Source organism: Octopus sinensis, linkage group LG1 (genome assembly GCF_006345805.1).
Source record: "Octopus sinensis linkage group LG1, ASM634580v1, whole genome shotgun sequence".
NCBI lineage: Eukaryota > Metazoa > Mollusca > Cephalopoda > Octopoda > Octopodidae > Octopus > Octopus sinensis.
In genome coordinates this window covers 180,322,624-180,338,179 of record NC_042997.1, presented here as the reverse complement: position 1 = coordinate 180,338,179, position 15,556 = coordinate 180,322,624, and the positions used below count along the sequence as shown (strand labels likewise).

Below are 15,556 nucleotides of genomic sequence, written 5' to 3'. Positions count from 1 at the left end.
TGTTTTTTATTCATCTCTATCACATTAGGTTGTCAAGTTATACGGAGACGTTACTTTTTTCTTTTTGCATAATATAAATAAATGATAAATTAAGATGCTTAGCTTATATTCACTTAGATGTTAAATCTAAAATATTTTCTTTATATTCAGTCTGTGAATATGTCTAGAGGCTGCATCAATTCACCAGATATATGCTGCTATGTCTGCGGCACTTCACCCCTTCAGATTCCCGGAGCAATATTGCTCTTTGTTGAAGTGCTGCTATTCAGCTTATTTTGGCTGCAAACTGGGAGGCCAAGACAAGCCATTTGGACCTCACAAACTTGCAAGAGTTACATTAGTAAGCTTCAAATGTGATTACTAGGAGAACATAAATGTTTTAACTTTGGAGTACCAATGGTATGGTGGGTGCAAATGAACCACTATAAATGCTACTTTTGTATGTGTATGACTAAAGTAACTGGATTCAACAAGAAGATTACAGATCGCATAATATATCCAAATATTCCTTCAGCAATAAGGCCTGTTCTTCATTCAGATGATATTCCTGTTACTGTGTCACCTGAGACACTGAAAATTTCATCAGAGTCTGATACTAGTGATACTGATGAGATGGAAGTAGATTTTGAGCCTCCAACAAATGATGATCCCAAATTCTTCAACCAAGTTGAACTCAATGACTTGGTTATCAACCTTAACCTTCGAAAATAAAGTGCATTTACTTGGCTCTAGACTGCAGGAACACAAGCCTCTAGCTCCTGGAACGACACAGTCATCGTGAAGCGGATTTCACTCAGTTATTTGAGAAAGAGCATTCTTTAGTTTTCTGTTCAAATTTTCGTGACCTTATTGAACACATGGGGATGTTTTACAAAGCATATGAATGGAGGCTCTTCGTTGAGTCTTCTAACAGAAGTTTACAGGCTGTCCTTCTCTACATTGGCAACACACCTGCATCTGTACCAATTGCCATAGTGTCCAAATGCCAGATGTTTACGAAAATATGAAGACAGTTATAACTGCAATCAAGTACCATAATCACAATATTCTCATTTGTGGTGATTTAAAATTGATTGCTCTCCTAGTAGGTCTTAAAATGGGATACTCTAAGTATCGCTGTGTTCTGTGTCTTTGGGATAGTAGTGCAGACAGCCAGCACTATGAACAAAACGACTGGCCACCAAGAACCAGCTTCTTACCCGAAAATGACAACATGAAAGCTGTGCCACTACTTGACCCGCAAACAATTATGTTGCTACCACTGCACATCAAATTAGGGCTTATGAAAACTTTGTAAAGGCCCTGAACAATAATGGAGTTTCTTTCAAGCACTTGGAGTGAAAGTTACCTCGTATAAGTGAAGGCAAGCTAAAATGATTTTTGTTGGTCCTTTGATTCGGGAATTGATGAGGGACAAGTATTTTGAGGAAGCATTAGAAGATGTCGAAGTGAATGCCTGGTTTTCCTTCAAGAAGATTGTCCAAAACTTCTTGCAAACAGCCGCTCCCTAGAATATGAAAAAAATTATCCAAAACCTGATATCAAGTTTCCAATAACACGGGTCTAGAATGAGTGTGAGGATGCATTTTTTTTTTGCATTCGCATCTTGACTGTTTTCTCAAGAAATGCGCGGAACACAGTGAGGAACAAGGAGAGCGATTCCATCAAGACATTTGCACCATGCCATAGAAACACGATACCAGGGCAAATGTAATGTTAGCATTATGGCGGATTACTGCTGGGCATTGAAATGTGATAGTCCCGATGCACAGCACAAGCGGAAATCAAAGCGGTCCTCCTTCCTTTCAATCAATGTGTAAGCTAACCATTAGGAGCATATTTTTTACATTCATTTGATTTGATATTGATAATTCTGATTCATCTTATGATGATCCTGGTTTCTTTCATGTTGATTTGGAAAACATATATTCTTAAGACTAACAGAATATGCTTTTTCTTGATTATTTCTTCATTTTAATAAAGTAACATTTTATTAAGAATTTACATTTTTTTATTATTATTAATTTGTATTTTATTGAACATCCTTTATGTGACAGAGCAAAATGGTTAGATATTTAAAATCAGCAACCCAGAATATATAACATCACCTCCATGAATAAAAGTAAAAATACAAAAATTCCCGAATGCAGACCAATGAAACAGAAAAAGATTATTATACATGTTCCACTGAGTAATCTATATGACTGAAAAAAATCTTAGTGATTTTCTAAAATGGCAGATCGCAGGTTAGCTCTCACTTCTTTCAAGCAGATAAGATACATTTTCTATGAATCTTTAGAACTGATCCTTTATGCAATTTTGTTGTATCACTACACGGCATTCAGATTTGCTATTATTAATTACCAATTGACTATGTCTTACTCTAGTACTCAGTCTTTTCTTTTCATCCACCAAAATTAACTCGAATAGGTCGTCAAAGATAATGTGATTAATCGAAACTAATCGAGCGGAAGGATGACTTGTATTAATTTGAGACCGCCATCATAGATTACTATTTACTTCGGCTTGTAAATGATTCAGATAAATGTCATACTTCCATAGAAAAGACAAAAGGAAGAAGAAAAAAAACAGGCGGGATACATAATGTAGAGATAATGGTATTTAATCACGTTCATGATAAAACTAACAAGTAAGCTTACAAATCACCGGAGAAGAGTTACTACCGAGCCACTTATACACATTAAAGGAAATAGCAACATATATACATTCACGAAATTAATATGAATTAATGTATTCAGTATACAATCTAGATTACAATATTGACATGATTAAATCCATCATTTAGATCTATGTAGTTCAACATTTAATTACATTTAGATACATCATTATTAACACCGATAGCTAACGTTGACATTTTTTCTTTTACTGTTATCATAGATATTACACTGTTTATTTTGTTTTGGATATTCATAATGGTGGTGAGATAGCATTTGTTTAATCTCTTCTTGGCGTGGACAACAAACCGTTTTGTGAAACATATCAGGTCAAATAAATGAAGTCCTGTACGTCTGATATAATCTTATGCATCGCTACTATCGCCTCATACACCAATATCAGCAGGACAGTCACCATTCCCAGCAACTGCAACAAAAACCGATACTAGCACCAGCACCAGCAACAGCACCAGTAGCAGCATCACCACCACCACTACCACTACCACAACCACCACCACCACCACCACCACCACCACAACAACAACAACAACAACAACAACAACAGCATGAAAAAATTACTACTACTACTACTACTACTACTACTACTACTACTATTATTACTACTAACGCTGATGCTGCTATTGCTACTGCTGACGCTGTCAGGTACAGATAGGTAAAAATTGTACAACAGCTGTAGATTTTATGGAACGAAAGTCAACTTATCACCATTTGAACTGTATTTTGTGCATTGGTAACCGTGAACATACATACATACATACATACATACATACATACATACATGCAAAAATAAATGTGTGTACAGTTGTGGAAATCAAGTGCCCAGCGGATATTAGCTTAAAGCTAAATGTCAGCAAAGACAGAAAATACACTGAACTATCGAGGAATCTACTGCTAGTCTATGCAGCTTACAAGTTCAAGTTTATACCTGTGAATATTGGGGTACTGGGATATGTAACACACTGCCTAAATACCAATCTTGAGACATTAGGCTTCTCAAAACCTGAAAGAAGAAAGTTGATTCGAAGACTACACATCCAAGCCATCATTGGAATTGTAAAACTCTTTAAAACTTTCCAGAAGTTTACTATTTAAGTATCCCTGAGCATGTCTAGATATACAAGAATATGCGTGAGAATACATACATAAAACAAAACATACAAATCTGCACATATGCTTACATACGTATATACAAACATACATATATACATACATACATACATACATACATACATACATACATACATACATAAATACATACATACATACATACATACATACATAATAGCTACGGCGGTACATATTCTAAAATTGGAACGATACAGAGAAGATTAGCATGACTCCTGCGCTAGGATGATACACAAATTCGTGAAGCGTTCCATATTTCTTTAGGTAGTGGGTAGCAATTTTCTTCACTACTTCAGGGAGTGACGACCCTGCCTGACATGAGTCTCCGGATCAGCTGGCTCCGGCTGACAGTATTCGGTATGGGTCCCTATCCAGGATTACAGAAAGGAGGCAACCTTCAAAGAAATCCGGAGTGGAGCCCTGTAGGCGGTTTAGTGTTCGACTCGACACTCTTCCGGCAGCTTCTGCAACCAAGCTGGTGCCAAACGTAATGCTCTGCACTCCTTTGGACTACGTCAGCAATGTCTGGAGAGGAATCCTGACGATTGGGCTACCCACGATTTTCTTACATGTAGCCCAGGCCTGCGCAAAACTGGAGAGGACATGAAATGCAAAAACAAAACAGACTGGATTAGTTTATGCGGAACTGAAAAGGATGCCAACAACAACATACATACAATAATACACTGTTGATATTGTTGAAATATACAATGAAAGAGTCTGAGATCTAGGTTAGAAACGGCTCTTTCTTCATTGGCAAGAAATCTTAAAATAAAACCGAATAATGACATACATAATGCATGCATACATATATACATACTTACGTACGTACGTACATATATTAATTGCTAGTAAGGATATTTCGTTATGCAACCATTATATACTGCTGAGTTAATTAAACTCTTATGAGTCAATATTGTACCATGCTTGTGTTAGGAGTGCTATTAATTTATTTCTTAATTTTATCTCTACATATTTTCTGTAGCAAGAACTGAAATATGGATATAAGCCATTACATTCTTTTCTGTCGTCAATCGCATTCTTTACAATAGACGTATTCGTATGCGCAACATCGAAACGAATCAGTACTGGTTCTAATTTGTAGAGAAAATCGCTTGAGATAACCTTAAAAAATTTCACACACACGCACACGCACACACGCACACGCTCACACACATATTTACACATAGCTGTGTGTATATGTGTACCTTCCCTATATTGGAAAAGTTTATTTTCCAGATGTAATCTGCAGCACGTGAAAAATTAATTTTTGTTTAAAAAGAGATGAACTCTGGTTAATTAAAGAACAAATCATCTGAATATAACGACCTTAGGAACATTACTTAAACAATTGATTTAAAATAAAAACATGAAAATATTAAGCTTAGGAAATAATTACCTGTAATAATGTGAATTATTTTAGAGATTTATGTAATTTACTTTTTAATAATTCTCACACTCGGCAGCTGTAAGCTCGGAATAATGTGCAAATTACTAAATTCTAGCTGATGTGAAGAAGACAATATAACAACCATATTACATTCTAATTTTTCTGCATGCAGCAGTTTACTTATTTGACGACAGTGCATATTTTGCCTTTTTTATGGCAATACCATTACTACATGATGTCAAAGGTATGTTTTTCCTTTTTTTTTCATTAAAGCTAGCTTCTTCTCAAAAACGAATGATGTACTTCTGAAGGTATTTCACATATTTAAGTCTATATAGGCATAAAAAAGTGAAATATTATTTTTAATTTCTCATATTATGGATTTTTATCTCGACGATAAGACTTCCTCCAACATTTAGAACTTAAAAAAGTTTCCTTAAAAATAAACGTTGAACCTGGAAAACTTTAACAATACTACATTACTACTGAGCTGTGATAGATTACACATGACGTTTTAATCTTGTAAGTTGCAAGATGATGAAATGACGAATAATTTACATCCCAGTAAGCGTGCGTACATCTTCGCTAGTTTTCAGTCATATGGCATCGAAAACATAAAACCTTACATTTCTCGCAAAACAGACACCTAGTAAATGATGAATTTTTACAAAACATTACTGTAAATATTTACATGTTTTTACTTTTTACTTGTTTCTGTCATTTCCCTGCGACTACACAGGGGCACCGCTGGAAATATTTTAAATCGAATGAACCGACTCCAGTATTTATATTTTGAAGCCCGGCATTTACCCGTAAGCATACCACACCCGTTTGTTTATCGATGATAGTGGCCAAACACAAACACAAAGATACTTCCACACACACATGTATATATATATATATATATTTTTTTTTTTATGTAAATTTGGTAAATATATCTGTTAAAACGAGATTTTCCTTTTTGCGTAATTGAAACGACAAAATATTGACCGCAAATTCTGTTTAACAAATCCACCCAGAAACACTTGGTCGGCCGGAGGCCATAGTAGAAATAATTGCCCTAGATGTCACGCAGGGGACTTAATCTGGAACCATGTGGCTGGAAAGCAAGCTTCTTTACCACACAGTCACACCTGCGTCTCCAGACAGCTACGTCTGTTCCTGTCTAGTATAATGTTTTCAACGAGAATGATGGTCTAGAAATCAAATACTTCCTTAACTATGGCGTTGTTCTCTTGAGTGAGACTGTGTTTTCAGATTTTATTTTATAAACTTCAATAGAGTTTTCGGTTATGGAATTAGTACTGATATACTTAGGTGGAACCTGGAAGTGACGGAAATGGTGAGCTGTGGGAAGATGTTGTATATTAAATTAGCAGTTATAGACGTGACCCGCTGAAGACAAAAGACAGTGCAACATCTTTTCAGACATTGTGACAATTTCAAAAAGTGGAACGCATAAACATAACGAGAAAAATCTAAATTTCTCACGAGGATACAAGCAATCTCTGAAATATTTGAGGACGATAGATGAAACACCGTCTAGCCTGGTCACATTGCTAAGTTAGAGTAATCGAAAAATGTTTCGTATTTGGTGACTTAGTAAGTGCTTAGAGAGTGTATGCACGGATAATATTTATTGAGAGCAGTGTGGATACGTTTTAGTGATTGCGGTGTAACTTGTAGCAAATCTGGTGGTATTTTGTAGGGTGACATTTCTGAAAATAATCGATAGAAACGGAGTCATTATGGTCTTAGACAAGTAAGAAGAAAATATTTTAAATATAAGCTAAAACTCTTCTGGCAACGAATGAGAAATTGTTACTGAAATTTGAGCAGTATGGTATATATGATATGTATAGGTACCATTTCCATTCAACCATCATTTCAAACTATGAAGTGTTGGCTGAATGGTTATCGGCTATTGATAAAAGTGGCAGACGTCCTCCATATTTTGGAGACGCATTTCTCTGTTGCATTCTTTTTGTCTCTCTCATTGCTTCCAGCACATCTGCAAATAAACCACATGAATATTTGGAGAATAAGAGCTGAGATGCATCCATGGTATTTATTTCCAGATTTCTTAAACAAACACAGGCATTAGATAAAATGAATGTTAGAGAATGAGTAAACAAAACAAAAGTGATGCAAATATATAAAAGATTAAACATAAAAAATATGACTGTAGATACTACAATACTAACACTGGAGCTATATGATACATAATGCATTAATTGCTCAGCATAACAAGAGAAAATCATACTTTTAACCGAATTCCTTCTCCAAATAAACTGCAAAGAAAGGATTACTTTTGTAAGCATTGTGCATGGGATTCGTAATACATAAACACACATACACACGTATACATATATGTACATATATATGTGAGTGCGTGTGTATGTGTATACACACAATATATATATATATATGTGTGTGTGTGTGTGTGTGTGTGTCTGTGAATGCAATTTTATATATGTACACGCAAATGCAGACACACTCAGGCGCACACTCTGACGTACACATATTAAATATAAGCATTGGTGTGGATAACATTGTGTGTAACATTGTCAGTCGGAAACGACGTACTTTCTTTTTAGTCTGTTCAACAAATGACTTTCTTTGCAATGATTGAATTTCCATTCTTTGAGCAATGTTTTCATTCGCTCAGCATTTCTGTATGAATCACGGAGATTAGTACAAGTTTAGTTTACGTTACTGAGATCTCAAAAAAAATTTGCATAATATATAATTACTCATATAACTGATCGAGTAATTTAATTTCAGTAAAAACAGAAGTCTATCAGGGACATTGCATTAAACATTGCAATAGAAAAACATGTTTGTTACAAATGTAAGATATATGTATATACACCTGAGTATATTTGTGTGTATGTTATTCGATTTCCATTAAACGTTGGAAATAGTTAAATAATGTTTTGTGATTGATTTGTCGATACTTGTGAAAAATCATACATGTTCATGCTTGGCCGGTTAGTTTGAAAGTCAGAATCAGTTCCTGAGCTGAGTAATATCTTTGGAAAAGTAACTAATCACTGCTTGACACATATGCAATGGAAAACGATCTAAATAATGTGAACATATACCCACTGGCGTTTATAATGAGAACAAAATGATAATATTGTAAATGGTTAAGGCAATATTCCATTAGTCTTTTTGTGATATATCATCATTCTACATTAGCAAATTATTGATGAAAGGCAAAAATTACACTAGATGTTAATTACATTCAAATTTCTAAATAAATGTTTACATCTAGGAAATATTCATACAGCTAGAAATAATTAATTCAAATTATATTGCAATTAATAAATAAATAAATTTATATTGATTAATCAATTATCTGAAATACGTATTTGCCGTGATGATTATTTATGACTTATATGCATAAAAGATTTTAGTTGTTTTATAATGTACATTAAGTTGTAAGCCAATGTCTAAATACTGAAATTTTAGATTACTTCCGAACCTGATACTTGCTTTCCTCACTGTACCCCTGGAAAGATCTTCGAATACTTCCTTAATCTTGGCCACCAGCTTGGCCTTTATGGTGCAGAAAGAGCGGATAGTAGCAAACCTCGGAGGCTAGAGGTTGGCCACACTCTCCAGCAGCTTCACATGACCGTGTGAATTGAGCCTAAGACAGGCGTGCAGAGACATTATTCCAGTTTGGGGAAACTGGTGTTCTTGAAAAGTGAGGTATCACATGGAATGTGGGGAAGCTACCTGTTGTTTTGGGCATTGTGCAACTGGTACTCGCAGTTGCTCTTTTCACTTGAGAAGAACAAGATACTCCTCAACAGAATGCCTCAACATGTTCAGGACGTTGTTCAGGAGTTCTAGAAAAGATCCTCATTCAAGGCCAACTTCATGATGGAGAATTGAACACACATCTTTCTTGCCGATGATCGGAATCCCTTGCTCGAATCTTATTTCTTTATTGCCCACAAAGGGGCTAAACATAGAGAGGACAAACAAGAGCAGACAAAGAGAATAAGTCGATTACATCGACTCCAATGCGTAACTGGTACTTAATTTATCTACCCCAAAAGGATGAAAGGCAAAGTTGACCTCGGCGGAATTTGAGCTCAAAACGTAACGGCAGACGAAATCCCTATTTCTTTACTGCCCACAAGGGGCTACACACAGAGTGGACAACCAAGGAGAGACAAACGGATTAAGTCGATTACATCGACCCCAGTGCGTAACTGGTACTTATTTAATCGACGTCAAAAGGATGAAAGGCGAAGTTGACCTCGGCGGAATTTGGACTCAGAACGTAGCGGTAGACGAAATACCGATAAGCATTTCGCCCGGCGTGTTAACGTTTATACCAGCTCGCCGCCTTAAAATCGACCTCGACGGAATTTGAACTCAAAACGTAAAGACAGGCGAAATACCTATTTCTTTATTGCCCACAAGGGGCTACACATAGAGGGGGACAAAAAAGGACAGACAAAGGAATTAAGTAGATTACATCGACCCCAGTGCGTAACTGGTACTTAATTTATCTACCCCGAAAGGATGAAAGGCAAAGTCGACCTCGGCGGAAATTGAACTCAGAATGTAACGGCAGACGAAATGCTACTAAGCATTTCGCCCGGCGTGCGAACGTTTCTGCCAGCTCGCCGCCTTGTCCCTTCCTCGAATCTTAGCTCACCACTGTCGTGGACGAATTCTATCAGGAAGCCTGCAGTGTTCTTTCTGCTGGCCTTTGTCTCTTAGACTCCGTTGTGGTTGTCCACGTTACGTCTTATAGCTTTTACCATGCATACAGAGCATTAAGTAACAGTCGACGTGAATCATCACTATACAGGTAACTCGTATTCTAATATTCGGATGGATTGTAGTCCTTGATATCAGCTAAGTTTTCTCGACTACAACTTTAATTTTTATGCTTTCCAATACCGTTGACTGCAAACATTTTATGTTGTTTTAAGCAGTGTGACTTAATGGCTAGGGTATACGGCTCTTAACTTATGTTGTTAGCTCGATCGTTGGCGGCACGTCATGTATTTCAGTAAGAGATTTTATTTTTCGTTGTTCTAGTCACCTCAGCTGGCAAAATTGAGTAGTACCTGTATATAAAAGACCCAGCCATGTCACATTCTGTGTCACGCTGAATTTCCGTAAGAACTACGATAAGGGTGCACGAGTCTGTGGTGTACTCAGCCATTTTCAAGCTGAAAACTCATATATTGATGGGTGCTGAGAATATAACATACCAAAGATGTCGCGCAATTGCCAAATATGGCGTGCAATTGAAAAATATGCCGCGCAATGGGACTTAACTCGAAACCAAGTAGCTTCGAGGCGAACTTCATAAACACAAAACCACGTCTGCATCAATATTTGCATGTATTTCTTATTCACTCCATATTAGCATAACTGGAAACCGGATGATCACGTATACCACTACAGGCGCTTATATGGGTTGGTGGGTTAATTAAAAATGGCAGTTGAGAATATTGAGAGAATTTGTTATGATTAAGCCATCGCTTTTTCTCTCACCATAACATCCAATCGCAGCATATATTTCACAGAAATACAGAAGCAATATGCTCTTAGAAATATATAGACGGGATCATACACTAAGCTTCCTTAGTGAAGCTTCATACTTAATGTCATTTTATTGAAAATATCGAGCGTCTCCGTTTATTCACCAGCAGCTAATTCTCATAATACAATTTAATCCCCCTTTTTTTCTGAAGCTGGCTGCTGAAGATGTCGAAAATAAAGCTGTCTCGCTTTACAAAAATCAACAAGACGCTAGTGAATACAAGAAACGATTAGTGAAAGGCATTTTAATGGTTCAGTAAGCATAAGATACTCACAGAGAAATCACATGAACACACATATATTCACACATGCAGAAATGTATATAAATATATATGTGTGTGTGTGTGTCTTTGTGAGGGAGTATGTATACGGAAAGAGAGAGAGAGAAAGAGAAGCTGAAAGAGAACGAGATGAGACAGAAAGAGAAAAAGGAAACGATGAACAAAAAATATGAAGTGGAGGGAAAGAATACATTCTTTCAAAGAATTGACTCCAACAATGAAGCAATATCAAAATTAAATTTAATTCGGAAATGCCGAAGAATCTGATGACCAGTTATTGATCGTTCTCGATAAACCAACCATGAATAGTATGAAATAATCCACTAAGTGTCTTTATACTTCTGTCCATTATTAACAAAATTTGAGTTTTTCTAGCGAATATCTTTTACCGAAGAAACGAAATGATTTGTAAAGAGCCTTTCATAATCCTTCTTACCGATATTTTTAACTTGTTTCTTTTTCTAAATAACTTTGAAATTTGACTCTATGTATTTTAAAAACCCTTATTATAATGGTAGTGTTCATTTCAATATCATATTGATATCATTAGTTGCATTGAGTTTGAAACGGAAATAAAATACATGAAAGATTTATCTGACTTGGCATTTCCCTTTCAGACGCTAGATTTCAATACAATTTTCATTTCTCCATTTTCTTAGATTTTAGGAATTATATTTGGTCTTGTTTATTGATTGATTTCTTTGCAAGACGATATTTTACTATTTCCTGGAATGCATATTTTACTTTAACCATTTTATAACTTAAAAAAAAAATAATAAACCTTAAGACAAAAACGACTACTCTCTACTTCTAAACGAAAATCTAAATATACAAACGTCATGGTATGACCTTTTTGAAGACCGTATTTGCTACATCGGAACATCGCCGAGAGACAATCGTTGTAAACATGTTTAGAAGATTTACAAAGTTCTCCATTCTTGCGAAAAGATTTCAAGTTAAAATATAGAAAATAAATTTATGCATCATAATTCAATTCGTCAAAGATATAATCAGTGAGATTCACGTTAGATTATAAGAGTGATCACCCCAAACATGTTTTTCTAACATACGTTTTTCCTAGCATTTTATCGTATTGCAAATCACGATCAACTATTTGAAATCTATATATATAAAACTCTAGTTGTGTGAGTGTCTGTCCCCTTCGATTTAGATTCCTAACTCCTCGCACATTTTGCGGTGCAGTTTAACCAAATTCGGGTATCTTATAGTCGTGATTCATATCGAGCCCGTCTGGCTATTAGCGCGCGTCTACGATGAGTCTACGATTTTAAAAATAAATTAACATCATTTTTTATTCCATTTTAATGCATAATTTTTCGTGTGTCGATGGCGGCGGAGTTGGCGTCCACGCTCACAGCTGCACCTGTTTGCTTCTCCCCTTTCCCTCCCTCGTGAAGCTGTGGGGAAGGGAGTGTATGGAAATCAACGTCGTAATGCGTTGTCAAGGAGACCAGCGTTCTTTTAGAACAACGACTTCATGGCTTGAAGACACCAAAACAAAAATGGCTAAGAAAGCCCGAATTGGCATCTATAAGGGAAGTAACTCTCTAAAAATGCTTCTATAGTTATTTCCCTTACAAACCCGAGCAACGCCGGGCGATACTGCTAGTCTTATATATTACAATACGATGATTACTATAAGGGTGTGATTACCAGATTCTTCATTAAATATCGCAACCGAGCCTTATCAAACTTCTTTAAAAAAATGCTGCTGTACATTACTTATTCTTACTTATTCCCATTATAGATCACTATGCGTTGTTTTCAATAATAGTTTTCTTTTTATAGCTAAATGGGTTGCCATATTTTCTGATACCCATAGTCAAATGCATCTTCAAAGTGTAAATTATCGTTCTCAAAATTCAAGGTTTTAATATTATTTATTTCTTTACTACCCACGAGGGGCTAAACACAGAGGGGACAAACAAGGACAGACACACTGATTAAGTCGATTACATCGACCCCAGTGCGTAACTGGTGCTTAATATCTCGACCCCGAAAGGATGAAAGGCAAAGTCAACCTCGGCAAAATTTGAACTCAGAACGTAACGGCAGACGAAACACTGCTACGTATTTCGCCCGGCGTGCTAACGTTTCTGCCAGCTCGCCGCCTTCAATGTTTTAATATTATTGTAACAAATGTATTAATCCATATACTTATACGCTGTATCTAGCTTTTTGTTAATAAAATTGTATCAGAATTGAATATCGAATGAATTTTGCTTTTAAATATGTCATTTTGTATAAAAATTATACATTCATGTGTAAGACAAACGAATCCAGTTCACCATGCATCAGCCTCTTGTGCGTTAAAATTGTTTGACAGAAAAATTGCGTAGGGATTCGGAAGAAAGGACAGTTTTTTTTTTTTTAATCTTAATCATCTATCCAGTTTAACACCACCACTTGGACTTCGATGTATTTGACAGAATATATTTTGTCCAAAGAATTTGGGTCAAGTATCGGTTTGAAAGCAAAACTCTACGTCCACTCGCACGCACACGCGCGCTTACACAAATACATTCACACACACACACACACACACACACATACACACACTCACCAACATACAAACGCACACAAACATACGCATATGAAGATACAGAGAAAAAATAGAGACTTTAGGTTGTATATTCGTACACTGGCATGTATGTTTAATAATATCTTTCTATAAACAAGACAGCTGCGTATGGAAAATATCACACATGCTCGCGCGCATGTGTGTGTATATATTCATTAAAATTTATATCTGGTAATATCGGAAGATGATGGATTAACGCCACGTGCTGCAATATTTATTGTTGTCTACTAATATGTTATTTTCACTGTTGTTTCATAATAATTTTCTATGTTTTCAGAATTTATTATGTCTGTCTCACACTTAATGAGCTATGCAGCTGTTTTCGTACATAATGTATGCACACACATTCGGGAGTAATCACACGCAAAGGCACAATAACATATTCGTAACCACACTAACATACATATACACAGCAACACACACACACAAACACACACACATGCACACATATATCTGTACGTAAATGTATAGTTAAATATGTAAATACAAACACACACACACACATACACATACAAACATATGTATTTATATATCTCTATCTATCTATCTATCTATCTATCTATCTATCTATCTATCTATCTATCTATCTATCTATCTATCTATCCATCTCTCTCTCTCTTTCTCTCTCTCTTTCTCTCTCTCTCTCTCTATATATATATATATATATATGTGTGTGTGTGTGTGTGTGTGGGTGTATTATGACAGAGTGATATATTGACAGCTTCCAGCAGGAGCAAAATCTATATTAAATGCACCGGCATATCTTCTAAGTGTACACCTAAATGTATGTTTGTGTGTGTGTGTGTGTGTGTGTGCTTGTGTGTGTGTGCGTATGTAAGCATTGTTATACACATTTATCTATGCGTGTATATCCATACATATATATACGTACATATGATTGAATATATATATATATATATATATATATATATATATATATATATATATATATATATATATATACATACATACGCACCCCCGTGCGCGCTCATACACACGAACACACACATAAGCACACTCACACACATACACACACATACATACATATGCAGAAATATGGCTGCCTGCACCACAGTTGGTACTTGTTGACGTGCGTGTCTTGTGTTATTGTATCTTAGTAACGTCGATCTGTAATATGCAGATTTCAACATGAATTACCAGCTGTATGAGTATCGAATTTACAATAATGTATGAATTACAGCGACATTACGAATCCTCGTTAAGTCCTCGCTGCGATGCGTTGCATACGTAGCATACTTGGTGTTGTATGGATGGTTTGTGATGACAAGGAGATCTGGAGTTAAAACAATTCATGGTCTATCATAAATATGAATATGTGAAAATATCGCATCTACTCAAAGTCATTTCAATGATTTCTTTTCAAACTCTCATTCAGTAAGATACAAGCCTGTGTCTTACTGGAAATTGAATGTTTTTATATTTCATATGACGAATAAGTTAACTTCTGAGATAATCTGAGAATTAAAATGCTGTTTACAGGAAATATTTTTGCTGTGTTTGTGAGCCCTCAAATTGGAATATCTTATACTTTGACACGCTCTGCAGTATCCATGTTAAGATATAACACAATCGAAGCTCCTAGCTTTAGACACCGAGATATTCGACAAAAATATGAGTTTATTTAATGAACAAGTCCTTCAGTTGAAAAGTTAAACTTGTGGTTGAGATCTTCGACATTGATCAATACTTACACTTCTGGGTGTGTCTGTATATGTATATGTATGTTTGATAAAGTTTATTTATGCATATATATATATATATATATATATATATATATATATATATATATATAGGATATCATGTTATATTTTATCCTTTCCCGCAATAACCTTTTCTCACTCTTTCTGTAAATTTCTCAATGGGT

At 35.6% G+C, this 15,556-nt stretch overlaps 1 non-coding gene across 1 annotated transcript; it reads left to right on the top strand.

Moving 5' to 3' along the window:
- The first annotated feature begins 3,977 nt into the window (after nucleotides 1-3,977).
- On the top strand, nucleotides 3,978-4,081 carry LOC115220430. Its single transcript, XR_003882531.1, has one exon. It is a non-coding gene; the product is annotated as a U6 spliceosomal RNA (small nuclear RNA).
- Nucleotides 4,082-15,556: the final 11,475 nt, after the last annotated feature.